This window comes from Cricetulus griseus, chromosome X, assembly GCF_003668045.3.
Source record: "Cricetulus griseus strain 17A/GY chromosome X, alternate assembly CriGri-PICRH-1.0, whole genome shotgun sequence".
NCBI classification, from domain to species: domain Eukaryota; kingdom Metazoa; phylum Chordata; class Mammalia; order Rodentia; family Cricetidae; genus Cricetulus; species Cricetulus griseus.
Window position 1 is genome coordinate 76,315,067 of NC_048604.1, and position 17,515 is coordinate 76,332,581.

Here is a 17,515-nt window from a genome sequence, read left to right on the forward strand (position 1 = left end):
TACAAAGCATGCATCTGGGAAGTTCAGAGTACATCATCAATACCCCAACCAGACCAGAAAACACCCCCAGGACTATCACATTCCAATGATAAAAGTCTGTTTTTGTCTGTTTAGTTGGCTGATTGGTTTTGTTTTGGGATGGCATCTCACTAGGGAGCCCAGCCCTCTAGCCTCAGCCTCCTGATGACTTTTCAAGCTCTACTATGCCTGGCCAGGGTGAAAATCTTGAAGGAAGACTGACCAGGTTGAAAACGTTACAGAAGAAAAATGGGATTATAGTGTGTTTATTAGAAACCATATGAGATGAAAGCAAAACAAAGTCTTTAAACTGCTGAAAGAAAAAGCCTGCCAGCAGGAGTTCTATAGCTAGTGAACTTAGCTACTCCGAGGGAAGGAAGAATATGTGATCAAGAGCAACCTGTAGAATTTTAAAAACAAATATTTTTTTCCACTTGCTTAGAACAAAAGCATAAACAGAATTGGAAATCTTAAAGCAAATCTTATCAAATGAAAAAAAATGTAAGCCCACCTTTGTTCTCTTTCTTTTTTAAAAAATCTTTCCTTTTTTCCCATTTACTGAAAATAGATTTTTTTCTCATATAATATATCCTGATAACTATTTCTCCTCCCTCTACTCCCCCAACTTCCTCCCCATCTCTCCTTCCATCTGGAACCACTCCCTTTCTGTCTCTCATTAAAAGATAAACAGACTTATAAAGGATAATATAATATTACAAAAAAGGAACACCTCAGAATAGGCCAAAACAAACAGAAGGAGGAAAATAGCTTTAAAAAAAGACAAGACACAGAAACTCAGAGACCCACTCATTTTCAGGCTTACAAATAACATAAAAACACTAAACTGGAAGCCATGATATTATATGCAAAGGATTGTTAGGGTAAAAAGAGGTAAGAATATGTACATGTATGTGTGTGTGTGTGTGTGAGCGTGCTAGACAAATTAATCTTAAAGTAAAAAATGAGAATAAAAAACAACTGAAAAGCCCTGACATGACATTATGAGACAAAGAACTTTCCAAGATGCCACTAACTTCATCCTCTGTTGCTTATCTACTTCTGGGCATGTAACTTACCTTTAAAGAGTAGTTTGTTTTCCCAGTGAGACTCCCTTGGAGGAAACTAAATTTTCATTCACAAGGGCTTATTGATTTGAGGTAGCTTCTAGATTAAGGATGGGGCATGTGTTTACTCCTTTCGGCTCTTGTACACCATCTGGTGCAAACCCATGCAGGCCCTATGCATGCTGCCAGTCTCTGTGAGTTCATATGTGAGTTGGTTATGTTGATTTAGAGGGCTTCATTTTCTGTGTCCTCCATCCCTCTGGCTCTTACCCTCTCTCCACCTCCTGTTTTCCAGGGGAGGAATTTGATGGAGGCATCCCACATAGGGCTGAGTGTTCTAAGGTCTCTCACTCTGCATACTGTCTAGCTGTGGGTCTCTGTGTTTGTTCCCATCTGCTACAGGAGGAAGCTTCTCTGATGATGCCTGAGGAAGGCACTGATCTACAAGTATAGCAGGATGTTGTTATGAACCATTTTATTGCTACTTTTTTAGAACAGTAGTATTTGGTTTAACATTAGGTCTGTTAGCTAACTAATCTCAGATTCTTGGTCATCCTAGCAGTGTTGGGTATGGGCTCTATCTCGTGGAATGGGCTTTCAGTCAAATCAGATATTGGTTGGTTATTCCCACAAGCTTTGTGCCATCATTGCATTAGTAGTTTTTGCAGGCAGAATGTCTTGTAAATAAAAGGGTTTGTGGCTGGGTTGATGTTTACATTTCTCTTTTGGTAGTGTCCTTTACCTGTGGGTAAAGGCTGTGTGTAGGCACCAGTTCAACTTCTCCATCGTTTATGAATTGTGTAGGTGCTGTTTTCAGCAATGGAGCCTTGCTATCAGTTTGTAGAGAGCAACCTATAGTTTTCTGGGAGTTCCCATGGGCCCCTTTGGCCAATAACTCAATTATATGTAACCTGATCCTGGTACTGGAAGCATCATTTAGTGACAAGAAATATCAGTTGGGGCTCTGTCTCTCCAATTATTTGGCAACTTGATTTAGATCATCTTTATATATGTATATATTTTAGGAAGCTTCTACTGTATTAGGTTTTTATACTATTCAAATGGCCCTTAATTATAGCTTTTTTTCCCCATAGTTCCCCCCATACTCATTCCCACTTGATCCTCCAATTCTAGTTGCCTCTATCCATCCATAAATATATATTCAATTTCTCTTTCCTAGGGAGATGTATCTGTCCACCAACCTAGTCCCTTACTCTATACCTAAACTCTGTGGTTCTATGAATTGTAGCTTGTTTTCATTGACTTAACAGCTAACATCCATTTATAAGCAAATACATACCGTATTTGTCTTTCTGAGTCTGGTTTACCCAACTCAGGATGATTTTTTTGATGGGGGATGTCTTTCTGTATGCTGTGAATATATGTTTCTCTTACTGGTTGATGAATAAAGATGTTTCATACAATGGACAGGCAGTACGTAGCCAGGCAGGAAGTATAGGCGGGGCTACTAGAGTAGGAGAATTCTAAGAATGGAAAGAGTGAGTCACCAAGGAAACACCATGTAGCCACCAGGGAGGTAGGAGGTCCAGACATTCTCCAGTAAGATAAGACCATGTGGAGATACATAGATTAATAGAAATGGGTTAATTAATTAAGAGAGAGCTAGCCAATAAGAAGCCTGAGTAAGCAAAACAGTTAATAATTAATATAAGCCTCTGTGTGTTTATTTGGGAATAAACAGCTTCAGGAATGGGTGGGACTGAAACTTCCATCAACAAGTGGTGCCCAATGTGTGGCACGACCCCACAACCCTGGAATTAAGAGTCCCATGCGCTACTGACTGAGGTAGTGGGATGTCTCTGTCAATTCTAGAGTTTATATATTATCCCTCTGGGATCTTTGAGGAGTTGAGGCCAGAAGGTTATGGTTATCCTTAGTTATGATAAAAGATAAGTTACATAAAAGCTTTAGACTCAAAAAGTTGGGATAGATAATAGAATATTTTCTTTAAATTTGCTAAATGTAAATGAACTAAATATTGTAAATATAATTCTTACTTGATAACTGTTGTGCTATATATAATTTTACTATGTTAAAGTTAAATCTTCCTTTTTAGTTAGACAGAAAAGAGGTGATGATGGTTCTGTATGCTGTGAATATATATTTCTTTTATTGGTTGATGAATAAAGATGTTTCTGTTAATGGACAGACAGGATGTAGCCAGGCAGGAAATATCAGTGGGGCTATCAGAGTAGGAGAATTCTGAGAAGAGGAATGGAAAAGGTGAGTCATCAAGGAGACACCATGTAGCCACCAGGAAGATAGGAGGCCCAGACATTCTCCAGTAAGATAAGACCATGTGGAGATACACAGATTAATAGAAATGGGTTAATAATTAAGAGAGAGCTAGACAATAAGAAGCCTGGGCAATAATAGGATAGACAGTTTATAAGTAATATAAGCCTCTGTGTGTTTATTTGGGACTAAATGTTTGCAGGAATGGGTGGTACAGAAACCTCCATCAACAATTTTTTCTAGTTTCATTCATTTACCTGCAAATTTTATTTTTAATGGCTGGGAAATATTCCATTATGCAAATGTAGCACAGTTTCTATATCTATTCATCTGTTGAGGAACATCTAGATTGCTTGCAATTCCTGGCTATTATAAATAGTATCAATAAACATGACTGAGCAAGTGTCTGTGTGGTAGGATGAAACATCCTTTGGTATACATCCAAGAGTGGTGTAGCTGAATCCTGAGGTAGATCAATTCCCATCTTGCTGAGGAACAGCCATACTGATTTCTATAGTGGCTGTATAAGTTTGCATTTCCACCAGCAAGGGATGAGTGTTCCTCCTACTCCACATTCTTGCCAGCATGAGCTGTCACTTTTTTTTTATTGATTTCAGCCATTTTGAGGGTTGTAAGATGAAATCACAAAGTAGTTTTAATTTGTATTTCCCTGATGAAATGTTGAACATTTCTTTAAGTGTTTCTTGGCCATTTGATATTCCTTAAGAATTCTCTGTTTAGATCTTGTGGTGGTTTGAATAAGAATGGCCTCATAGGCTCATATATTTTGTTACAAAGCAAGCAAACTCACCATCCTTTTTTGAAGTGAATTGGTGCTGCCAGGAACAGATGTGTCTCACTATCATGAAAAGCCATATGTTATTAAAACATTTTAAATGCCAAAGTCTGCAGGTCTTTGAAGTGTTTGAAGATCACATATCTGTCTAAAATATATCTCTTATGACCTTGAAAGTATACCTAACATAACTGTAAGTTTGATACTTATAGATGACTAAGTACTAACTTGAATTTCTTTATTATCCTAAATAATTTGTAATAATAACTTTCAGGGACTAGAAATTTACATTACATTGTTAAATGAACTGAATGTGTACAATACCTTAAGAGGTTCAATACCTCAAGAGTAGAAACATATGTACAGTATGTTCTAACAATATACAAAATTACCTTGAACAAAAGTAGAAATACACATACAGTATAACAAAAAAACATTAAATTTGTATCAGTATACAAAAATCCATACTGATGTAAAATATTTGAGACTAATGGTTGTTTAAAAGTAGACTCAACAATTCACCCTATTATCTCATCATTTCTATACTATATCCTCCTTTTTTCCTTTAGAAACAGATCCCTGAATCTAACTCTTTATTTAGCCTTTTTTTCCCGACCATGATCAATAACAACTTGTAAACAACCACCCTAAATGATGACAAACATCTATAACCCATCGATTGACCAAAAGCTATCCACCCTGTAAGGATTCAGGCATTATGCTGACCTGCTCCTGTCACCTGGCAGAATGCATTCAGGCAGTACTCTGGTCAGCCCAGGGTTCCATGACTACTAGTCTACATGCAGGTACAAATGACTGCTTTAAAAGAAAGACCCCGCCCACTCATGCTCTCTTTCCCTCTTTCCTGCTGTTCTCCTGGGGCAATCAGGACTTTTCCTGTCTCCCTCTTCTCTCCTGTCCTGTCTGTGTCTCTGTGACTCTTTGCATCTTTTCTCTTTCATTACCCCTCTCTCCCCTTTCTAAGAAAACTTCTCACTCAAGCTCTGTCTGCCTAGGATGTTTGTGCCCGGCCTCAGTCAACCTTGCCTGCCCTGGAATCCATTAAGGTTCCCCTTGTGCTTTATCTTAACATACCCCACCTCTTGGGAATGTTGGTGTCATGTTCTCTAAATTGCTTCCTGTTATCTGGGGTCACTGGCATCTTTAGGAGACCCCGGGAAAAGTGGGATAATGGTCAAGTCCTGGGAGAGTTTGCTATATTATTTATTGTCCAGTCTCTGTGCAATGGGAAAGTGCAAGGCTTATCTGAAGTCCTGGCTAGTCTCTGAGTCTAAATCATCTCAGTCAGCAGTCTTGAAGCTATTCTGGATACAGAACTCTGAGGTAACTTCAACAGAGGCACTCTGAGAGGTTGGGTCACCAGAGCCACTCAATTTCATTGGTGCTGGTACCCTTGTTCTGAAAACAAATAAACTTTCAAAGGTAACCTACGTATCTGCATTAATACAAGTAAAGATTGTTTTATTCCAGTTTCTTTATATGTGGATTATATTTACTTATTTTTATATATTGAACCATCCCTGCATCTCTGGGATGAACTCTGCTTGATCATGATGCATGATCTTTTTGATGTGTTCTTGGATTTGGTTTGCAAGTATTTTATGAAATTTTTGCATCTATGTCCATAAGGGAAATTGGTCTTTAATTTGATTTCTTAGTTGAGTCTTTATGTGGTTTGGGTATCAGTGCAAATGTGGCTTCATAAAATGAATTAGGCAATGTTCCTCTTGTTTCTATTTTGTAGAATATTTGGGAACTATTGGCATTAACTCTTCTTTGAAAGCCTAGTAGAATTCTGCACTAAAACCATCTGGCCCTGTGCTTTTTTCTGTTGGGAGAATTTTAATGACTGCTTCTATTTCTGTTTAGATTGCTTATCTATTTTTTTGGGGGGGGGTTCAAGACATGGTTTCTCTGTGTAGCTTTGGAACCTATCCTGGAACTCTCTCTCTCTCTGAAGACCAGGCTGGCCTTGAATTCACAGAGATGCGCCTGCCTCTGCCTCTCAAGTGCTGGGATTAAAGGCGTGCACCACCAACGCATAGTGCTTACCTAATCTTGATTTAACTTTAGTAAATTGTTTGTATATAAAAATTATCCAAATCTTTTAGATTTTCCAATTTGGTGGAGTATAGATTTTAAAAGTATGTCCTTATGATTCTCTGGATGTCCTTGGTGTCTGTTATGTCATCCTTTTCATCTCTAATTTTGTTAATTTGGATATTCTTTCTCAATGTCTTTTAGTTAATTTTGATAAAGGTTTGTCAATCTTAATGATTTTCTTAAAGAATAAACTCTTTGTTTCATTGATTGTCTCTTCTTGTTTTTGTTTGTTTGTTTCTATTTTATTGATTTCAGTCCCAAGAGTGATTATTTCTTGCTATATATATTTCTCATTTTAGGTATGATTTCTTCTTTTTTTGTTCTCGAACTTTCAGGTGTGCTGTTTGGCTACTAGTATGAGATCTCTCCATTTTTTTTAAATGTAGGCACTCAATGTTATGAACTTGTGTAGAAGGAATTTTCTGTCCTACCTAGACCCAAAGGCATTTAGTTCCAAATAAACACACGGAGGCTAATATTGATTATAAACTAGCTGTTGGCTCAGGCTTCTTATTGGCTAGCTCTCTCTTAACTATTAGCCCATTTCTATTAATCTATGTGTCTCCACATGGTCTTGGCTTACCAGAGAATGCCTGTGTGCTCTATCTTCCCAGTAGCTACATGGCATCCCCCTGGTGACTCATTCTCTGTATTCTTCTTCCCAGAATTCTCCTCATCTGGTAGCCCCACCTATACTTCCTGCCTGGCTACATCCTGCCTGTCCATTGGCTGAAACATCTTTATTCATCAACCATTAAGAGAAACATATATTCACAGCATACATAAGGACATCTCCCATCAAACTTGCCTCTTAGAACTGCCTTAATTGTATCACATAAGTTTGGATATGTCGTATATTCATTTTCAATCAATTCTAGAAAGTCTTTAATTTATTTCCTAATTTCTGTTTTGAGTCATTTTTCTTTTCCTTTATTTTTTATTAAGTTGTATCCAGTCTGTATTTAGCTTATTTTGTTCTTCAAGGAGATTCATGTATGATTTATTGTATGCATGTATCACTAGGAAAGTTTTCACCAAATTATGTTGTGCTCAAATATACATAAAATAAACTATCCAGGGTAAGACTCACAAAGTTTAAACCAACACTGGCTACTTAGTCATTGTCTTAGTTAGGGTGTCTATTGCTGTAAAGAGACACCATGGCAACTCTTATAAAGGAAAACATTTACTTGGGGTAGCTCACTAAATTTAAGAGGGTTAGTCCATTATTGTCATGACAGGAAGCAAGGCAGCATGCAGGCAGACATGGTCCTGGAGAAGGAGCTGAGGGCTCTTCCATCTTGACCAGCAGGCAACAGGAAGTGAATGGCTTGAGCATATTAAGACCTTAAAGCAACCCTCCACAGTGACACACTTCCACCAACAAGACCACACCCACACCAACAAGGCCACACCTTCTAATAGGGCCACTCCCTTTGGGGACCATTTTCTTTCAAACCATCACAGTCTTGTTGAACCAAATTATCTTCTTGACTCCCAAAGATCATTACTTTGCTCTCTGTGGTGGTTGAGGACAACTCTAAATGCTCCAATTAGAAATTTTTGGATAAAGCTGGGTGTGGTGGCTCACATCTGTGATGTTTAGTAGGCTGAATCAGGAGGTAAATTCAAGGCCATTCTGGGCTACATAGTAAATTTCAGAAAAGTCTGCGCTACAGAGTGAGAACCTGTCCTTAAGAAAAGGAAGAGAAAACTAAATCTCTGTATCGATGGCAAATCTCTTGCCTCTTTGAGAATTACCTTTAAAAATAAAACACAAACTAAAATTGACAAGGATTTGACAGTTAAAACAGTCACCTAACACTCCCCTGGCCAGCATTCGCTACTACGCATGAAGATCCAAAAGCATTCTGTCCAGAAGACCTGTTAACACTGGAGTCCAACCCTGCCCCCAAGACAGGAAAACAACCATCTGACTCATGTGCTCCTTTTTCTGACTCACAGAAGAATGGCCCCATGTTTCTTTTTCATTCACTCCTTTTAAATCTATTTACTGAGTCCCTGCATCTCACCTTACTAACACTAATATTAAGGGAGTGGCGGGGTGGGGTGGGAGACAGCAAGTATAGTTCCTGGGACTAGCAGAGCAAAATGACAGTGACTAAGTAAACATGCATGTGTTAGTATAGTAGTAACAAGGACTCCATACTCCAAGAAGAGCCTGCGTAAAGATAAACAAGTTAGTTTGGGGTAAAAAGATACAGGTGAGGAGCTTCTCATTGAGGAGACATTATTGGGGCAATACGTTGACGTAGGGCTTCAGTAAAGTGGTATGTTTAGAAACCTCGGGCCTGGTTCCACCTTGAACTGTCATATTTTTAGGGCAACTCACTTTGATTCTTGGTCTTTTTGCTCATATCTAAAATCAGGAAAATTAGTGGGAACCAAATTAGAAACTCCTGAACACAATGGTGAGAGACAAATGTACCTACAGAAGTTAGTATTTTTTTTATAACATTGCCTCTCTCAAACTTTGTGCTAGGTGTGCAACAGTGAGTTGACCCAATTTTTTATTCAGCAGTTAGTTGTTCATTTTCCATGAGTTTGTTTCTGTTGTTGATATCCAGCTTTTATTTCTGGTGATCTGATAAGAAGCAGGGTGTTACTTAAATTTCCTTGCATCTGTCGAGACTTGCTTTGTTTAAAAGAATGTTGCCAATTTTGAAGAAATTTCAATGAGGCACAGAGAAGAAGGTATATTCCTTTGTTTAGGTGAAATGTTCTATAAATATCTCTTAGGTCCATTTGATTCATAACATCAGTTAGCTCCAATAGTCTCTCTCTAGTTTTTGTCGGGATGATATGCCCGTTGGTGAGACTGGGGTACTGAAGTCTCTCACTATCAGTGTGTGAGGGTCGCTATGTGATTTCAGCTGTAGTAGTGTGTCTTAACAAACTTGGGTGCCCTTGTGTTTGGTGTACAGATGTTAATAATTGCAATGTCCTCTTGGTGGATTTTTCCTTTGATTAGTATGTAGTGTCATTTGTTATCTCTTCTGATTAGTTTTGGTTTGAAGTCAGTTATTAAAATGGCTATGCCAGCATGCTTCTTAGGTCAATTTTCTTGGGATATCTTTTTCCATTCTTTTACCCTAAGTTGATGTCTATCCTTGATGTTAAGGAATATGTGTTAGATGGAGCAGAAGAATGGATCCTATTTACAAATCTAGTGTTTTAGTCTGCTTCTTTTTATTGGGGAATTGTGACCATTGATGTTGGGAGTTATCATTGAGCAGTATTTGTTATTACTGTTACTTTATTGTGATTGTGTGTGGGCTTTTCATCCTCTTTTGATTTGCTGGTCTGAAATTATTTACTCTTTGTTTCTTCTTGGGTGTGGTTAACCTTTTTGGGTTGGAATTTTTGGATAGATATTGCTTAAATTTTATCATGGGATGTCTTAATATCTCCAACTATTGTGATTGAAAGTTTTGCTGGAGAGAAAACATTATTTGTAATAGCCAGAAACTGGAAGCAACCTAGATGCCCCTCAACTGAAAAATGGATGGAGAAAATGTGGTACATTTACACAATGGAGTACTACTCAGCAGAAAAAAAAAAACAATGGAATCTTGAAATTCAAAGGCAAATGGAACTAGAAGAAACCATCCTGAGTGAGGTAACCAGTCACAAAAAGACAAAAATGGAATGTACTCACTCATATATGGATTTTGGGTCTAGAGCAAAGAAGTAGCAGCATACAGTCCACACTGCCAGAAAAACTAGGAGACAAGGAGAACCCTAAGAGAGACATACATGGGCCCCCGGAGAAGGGGAAAGAGACAAGATCTCCTGAGCAAATTGGGAGTATGGGGAGGAGGAGAGTGGGAGCTAGGAGAATAAGAAGGGGAGAAGAGGAGGGGAAAGGAGGACATGAGGGAGCAGGAAGATCTAGTCAGAGGAAGAATAGAGGAGAGCAAGAAAAGAGATACCATCATCGAGGAAGCCATCATAGGTTTAAAGAGAATTCTGGCACTAGGGGGATATCCAGAGATCTACAAGGTTGAGCCCAACTAACAATCTAAGCAATAGTCAAGAGTCTACCTTAAATGCCTTTCTCCGATAATGAGATTGATGACTACCTTATATGCGCCATCCTAGAGCCTTCATCCAGTAGCTGATGGAAGCAGAAGCAGACACCCACAGCTAAACACTGAGCTGAACTTTGGAATCCAGTTGCAGAGAGGGAGGAGTGATGAGCAAAAGGGTCAAGACCAGGCTGGAGAAACCCACAGAAACAGCTGAACTGAACAAGGGGTTGCTCATGGACCCCAGACTGATAGCTGGGAAACCAGCATAGGACTGTTCCAGATCCTCTGAAGGAGGAAGTCAGTTTGGAGGTCTGGACAACCTATGGGGTCACTGGTAGTGGATCAGTATTTATCCCTAGTAAATGGACTTTGGGAGCTCATTCCACATAGAGGGATAGATAATCCCTCAACCTAAAAACACCGGGGAGGGTCTAGGCCCTGCTCCAAATGATATAACAGACTTTGAAAAATCTCCCATGGAAGGCCTCACCCTCCCTGGGGAGCAGAAAGGGGTTTGCTGGGGGTTGGTAGGGGGCAGGGGAGGAGGGGAGGGAGAGGGGACTAAGATTGACATGCAAAAGAAGTTTCTTTCTAAGTTAAATTTAAAAAGGAAAAAAAAAGTTTTGCTGGGGATAGTAGTCTAGGCTGGAATCTGTGGTCTCTTAGAGTCTGTAGAACATCTGTCCAGGCCCTTCTGGCTTTTAGAGTTTCCATTTAATTGTAATAGGGTTGACTTTATACGTTACTTGGTCTTTTCCCTTGTAGCATTTAATATTCTTTCTTTGTTCTGTATGTTTAGTGTTTTGATTATTATGTGGTGAGGGTACTTTATTTTCTGGTCCAATTCATTTGGTGTTCTATATTCTTCTTGTACCTTTATAGGCCTCTCATTCTTTAGGTAAGGAAAAATTTCTACCATGATTTTGTTGAAAATATTTTCTGGGCCTTTGAGCTGGTATTTTTCTCCTTCCTCTATTCCTATTATTCTTAGGTTTGTTCATTTCATAGTGTCCTAAATTTCAAGGACTTTTTGTAGATTTAACATTTTCTTTGATTGAGGTATCCATTTTTTTTTCTATTCAATGCCTGAGATTCTCTCTTCCATTTCTTGCATTCTGTTTGCAAGGCTTGTCTCTGAGGTTCCTGTTCAAGTTCATAAATTTTTCATTTCCATATTTCTATAAGATTGCCCCCCCAGAGAGGGCTTCTCCCTGTAGCCCTGGAAGTCCTGGAATTCTCTCTATAGACTAGGCTGGCCTTGAACTCAGAGATCTGCCTCCCTCTGCCTCCTGAGTGCTGAGATTAAAGATGAGTGCACCTCACCCCAGGCAGTTTGGGATTTCTTTATTGATTCTATTTTCACATTTAGATACTGAACTGTTTTATTAATTTTCTTCCTCTGTTTTTTGTGTGTTTTCATAGATTCCTTTCAAGGATTTATTTATTTCCCCTATCGTATCCATAAAGGCTATTTTAAGGTCTTTGTCTTGTACTTTAGCTATGTTGCAATTCTCAGGGCCTACTGTGGTAGGGTTGCTGGGTTCTTTTAGAGACATATTGTTCTGGAAGTTATTAACTGTATTCTTATGCTGGTGTCTAGACATCTGCATTTGGGAAGATTGTATTTCTAGGTGCTGATATCTGGTTTTGTCTATGTTGGGTGGATGTTTTGTTTCTTGGTTTCTGTTTCCTCTGTTTTTTTTTTTGGAGAGTGTGGTAGCTGTGTGTGGCATGGTAGGAAATTCTTCTGGGATCCTAATAGATGTGATTATTTGGAGTTCAGGTAAAATGTGTTACTAAGTATTGGGAGCTGACATTTAGGAATGGGGATGGGCTAGGAGATGGGGGTTAGAGGTCAACAAGAGGGAGGAGCACAGGAGGTGCCACCAGGATCTGCTTAGACTTCTGGCAATGGGAGGAGAAACCACAGCAAGCATTCTGCTATAGAGTTGGGGATGTGACTGGGGCATTGGACTTGGAGGAATGGAGTCAGAAGTAAAGATCTGCAGTTAGCCTACCTGCTTCCCTGCCTGAAGTACCCTGTGTGTTCCCAGGGAGTGCCTGCTGGAGTTGGGGGATGGGATAATTGGATAAGTCTGGGCAAGGAAGTTGCCAGACTGTGTGATCCACTGGAAATGCGGGCAGGGTTGGATGAGAGGTCACAGAGCTAGGGATGAGATTGGGGGGCTGGATTTGGAGGAACAAAGGGAGAGATGAAGACCTGCAGTTAGCTTAACTGCTTCTCTGGAGTCTCACCATTGTTTTCATTCCCATTATTGTGGACATGTAATAATTCTCTCTCTCTCTCTCTCTCTCTCTCTCTCTCTCTCTCTCTGTGTGTGTGTGTGTGTGTGTGTGTTTAAAGCTTAGTTGTCTAAATTTTGTTATTTTAATTTTATAATCTTTTATGTAACTCTGAAATAGTGATACAACAAAAATGTTATGTCATTATGTCATTTATCAAAGTTTTTCACTATTCCTAATGCTGTTTAAGTACTGTCCATCTATTTTATATCAAAAGATGGGGACCCTTAGAGATTGCTAAAATTTTCATCATTTTAGGTAATTACCATATTTAAGTGATTATTCTCTTTGTAAGAAATTAAATGCCACTTACAATGCTTTCTTTTTTTTATATGTGGCATTCAAATAACTTCTTATTATATGGTCTTCAAAAAATAAATCTGCAAAAGCACACAAAAAAGCAATGAGACTTTTTCAGACAAATAAAAACAGAAAGAAATTTATCACCAGCTTCCTCCTACAAGAAATGTTAACAGAATTTGGGCAGAAGGAAAATAGGGTAGTTCAGAAATTGAGATTTGCACGAAAAAAGAAGCATATCATATATGGAACAAATGAAGGTAAAATACATTTTTCTACTTTTCTTACTCCTAGTGAATCTAATGCAACCATTTAAAACAACATAGTCACTATGTAGTGGCTAGTTATAGCATATGAATAAGTGAAATGAATGGCACCAGTGTACTGAGGCAAGAGGATGAGGAGGTGGGAACACCTAGTTTAAAGGTACCTGGTATTTGTCCTGATGAAATGGCTCATCTGGTAAAGGTACTTGTTGCCAAGTCTGATGACCTGCATTCATTCGTTCCTTGGCATCTATATGGTGAAAAGGGAGAACTGTTTCCTAAGTTGTCCTCTGACATCCATATGTATGGTATCACACACACACACACACACACACACACACACACACACACACACACACACAGGTAAACTCATGATAAATACATAAATAAGATTAAAATATTTTATTAATTCTTTACGAATTTCGTACAATGTATTTTGATCATATTTACTCCACTCCTGTCCTTAATGATTCCCATATCCACCCTATCTTTTAACTTTCATGAATAAATGTAATAAAAATGAGCGGGGCGTTGGTGGCACACGACTTTAACCCAGCACTATAGAGGCAGAGGCAGGCAGATCTCTGTGAGTTTGAGGCCAGCCTGGTCTCCAGAGCGAGTGCCAGGATAGGCTCCAAAGCTACACAGAGAAATCCTGTCTCAAAAAACTAAATAAATAAATAAATAAATAAATAAATAAATGTAATAAAATTTGACAAATATTTTACTTTTTTGAGAATTTCATACAATGTATTTTAATCATACTCATCTCCAACTTCTCCCATATCCACCAACATCTCCCTGCACCCTCAGTTTTGTGTCCTCTTTTTGTTTTTAATAACCTATGAAGTCCAATGTGGCTATCCATGTATTCCTGGATACAGGGGTCATCCTCTGGGGTGGTGTTGAGCTACCAGTGACCACACTCTTAAAGAAAACTGACTCTGTCCCTCAGAAGCTCTTCAGTTAGGACTAAGAGTGGTAATAAAAGTCTTTACCCCTCATCAAGGACACTTCTCTTTGCAACAGATAGATACCACTACAGCAAACCACAACCAATCAAAATGCAGAGGTGTGAAGCTCAGTCCCAATTTGTATATCTAAAAAGAAAAGAAATTAAGAAGAAAGTTTGCCTGTATTTCAGTATAATTTGGAAATGGACATATATAATTTTAAAATGTATACTTGTAAATCTCAGGGCAATCACTAATAAGTTAAAAATACATTAAATCCCATGCCAAAATGTAGTGATGGCTTGTGATCCAACAAATAAAGCTCGCCTGAAGATCAGAGTGCATAGCTAAGCCACTAGTTAGCCATAGAGGCCAGGCAGTGGTGGCACACACCTTTAATCCCAGCACTCTGGAGATAGAGGCAGTCCGATCTCTGTGAGTTGAAGGCCACCCTGGGCTACAGGAAATTGATCCAGTCTAGAAGAGAAACAGCTCACACAGAGGTGGTCCCAGCACTTGGGATGACACACCTTTAATTCCAGCACTAGGGAGGTGGAGACAGGAGTGATATGGCTGGTCAGACAGAGGAATACAAATTGGGAAGTGATAGTAGCTGAGGGCAGTCTGAGGATTCCTAGAGACTGATGCAGTCTGAGGATACAGTCTGAGATGCAGTCTGAGGACAGGATCCCCCTTTTGGTCTGAGCATTGATAGAGGGAAGAACTCTCTAGTGACTGGCCACTCTGCTTCTCTGATTCTTCAGCTTTCACCCCCTGATAGCTGAGTCTGAGTTTTTATTAAGACCTATTAGAACTCGTGCTACACCAGAAGAGGAAATAAAAATGAACCATATGAACTGTTCCATTAAAGCAGAAAATGAAACAATATATGCAGTGAGGGGGAAAGGGTTATGAGTGGCTAAAAGCACATGTGAAAACTCTCAGTATCAGTAGTCACCCAAGACGTGCATGCTAAAATTCACAATAGCATATTAATATGCACCATGAAGAAGGAATTTAAAATAGTATCTGACAGTACTGCTGAGGATGAATAATGCTTGGATCTCTCACATTTCTGGGAGAATGAAAAGTGGCTCAGTCACCTTAAAATTAGCATTTATTTTAAAGATAAACATGTATTGGCCAACAATCCCATGTATATATCCAAGAGAAATAAAACATTTTTGTATAAATGCTGGTACACATAACTATCAAAAAAAGAGCATACAGGTTAGTATATATCCATGGCTAAGGTCAAGATGCTACCACTGGGAGGTACTGGGTAAAGTGTCCACTTAACTAAGAATGTAAGGGAATGTACAACCTATAAAATTCAAATAAGGATTAAGACACTGCATTAGGAATGTGTCTACTGAATCAAAAAGGTACAGATATCATGAGTATAGGCATCAGTAAGTGCAGCTAAACATTAATTATTTATGGTAATGGAGGAGAATGAGGTAATGCTTCCTTTGGATCTAAGGATAGCTTATATGTGTTCTGAGTGGCATCATATATATATTTGATATGTATGCACATATATGGAACTTTTCAGTAGATTTGTCTTTAAAGTAATGTTTGACATACATCCTCCTCCCTGATTTCAGCACCTTTTGTTTCCTGTTTCTAGGATGAACTTTTAAAGCAAATGGTTAATAAAATCAGCTCTTGATTTTCCCATGACAGTTTGCATAAGTTTGTTGCACTAGTAGAAATTAGTCTGTAAGTTATTTAAGGACTAAGGAAAGTAGAATATAAATTGTCTTTACTACCAAAAGCACAAGGGTAAAACAAGGAAGTTACCAATGATCACTGCACTGAAAGTAATTCTCCATTTCCAAATCTTAGACTACAGAGATCTTGGCAGACTCAATTCTTTTGATGACAGATACTTGACAGCAGGAGTAAGATCTTTTGTAATATTTCTAGTACAGGTACTACTGACCTGGCATAAAATCGTTCCACAAACCTAGTTACTATGCATTTACAGGAAGCCACAGGACTGAGTAACATGAGATACAGGTAAAGGATGAGCACTTCTTCTTTATGGTAGGAGTTAGACCCAAGCACTTGTGCCTACATATTGTTCAGCAGGCTTAGGAGCATGTATCCTTATCTGCTGACTCATCCAATAACTTTAATACTTACTAGATGCGTTCAGGTTTTCCATTTGAGAGTGCTACTTTCCCCTGATGTTTTAGAAGTGTTTGAAACATTAGTGGTGCTATTTAGGGGAGGCTTTATTCAGAGTGACACTGCATATTCACACAATGATCCTGTTTTCACAGAATATCTTTTGACTGGCCAATAATTCCTTTTGGTTCACTTAAGGGCATGGAGTAAACATTGTTTTGTAAGAAAGCAGGGCTAAGGACATTGTGCGGTGGCTAAATGGCTAAATTTGACTGTATAAAAGTGTTTCTTAAAGTTAATTTGCATTCTATATTTTTGGTTACATTAATGCTGTTTAATTAAGATGTATATAATGTACTTGTAGGTAATCCTGACACTTGGGAGGTAGAGGCAGGTTGCTTAGGATTTCAAGGCTGTCAGAGCTACAAAACAAACAAAACTAAAAAAAAAATAAAAGAAAACTGGGTGGTGGTGGCGCATGCCTTTAATCCCAGCACTCGGGAGGCAGAGGCAGGTGAATCTCTGTGAGTCTGAGGCCAGCCTGGTCTACAGAATGAGTTTCAGGACAGCCAGGACTGTTTCACAGAGAAACCCTGTCTCGAAAACAGCCAAAAAAATTTAACTGTTATAAGCTGTAAAATGTAGTATCTACATGATCAGCACACATTTAAGTTACTGTTCCATTTTTCAGGACTTAGCTAATGGATCAACTGTTACTAACAATATGATAGGGAATAGTTACGAAATTATTTTGCCTTCAAGGAATGAATGAGAAAAGATGTTGACTTTACTCTTTAATGACTGAATACAGTAATCGACAAGACAGAGATATTTATGAAGATCAAACCTCATAGAGGGGTTCTCTGGTTAGTGAGTGTGTCTCTGGGACTATGGTCAAGTACTGGCCTCCTGTAGGGGAGGATTCTTGGAGTTACCCTTCTGAGTCTTCATAGCCCAGATTTTTGTCCTTAGTGTTGTAGGTATTGGCTTTGAGCAGCCAAGGATAATTCTCTTTGGGACAGTCCTACTTTCTTAAGCTCATAAAAGTCATGTTTTAACTAGAACAATCACCTATTAGTTGATTGTGGGGATTATCACTTTCAAATTGGAGAGTGCTTTTACCCTCTGTCCAGTATTCTTCTTTGTACATAAGTGTTTGAAATATTAATCAAGAGTTCTTGTGAAGTAAGCATAAAGCCCAAATTCACAATGATGTGTCAGTAGGGATATTAGAAATAGCAGCAGAAAC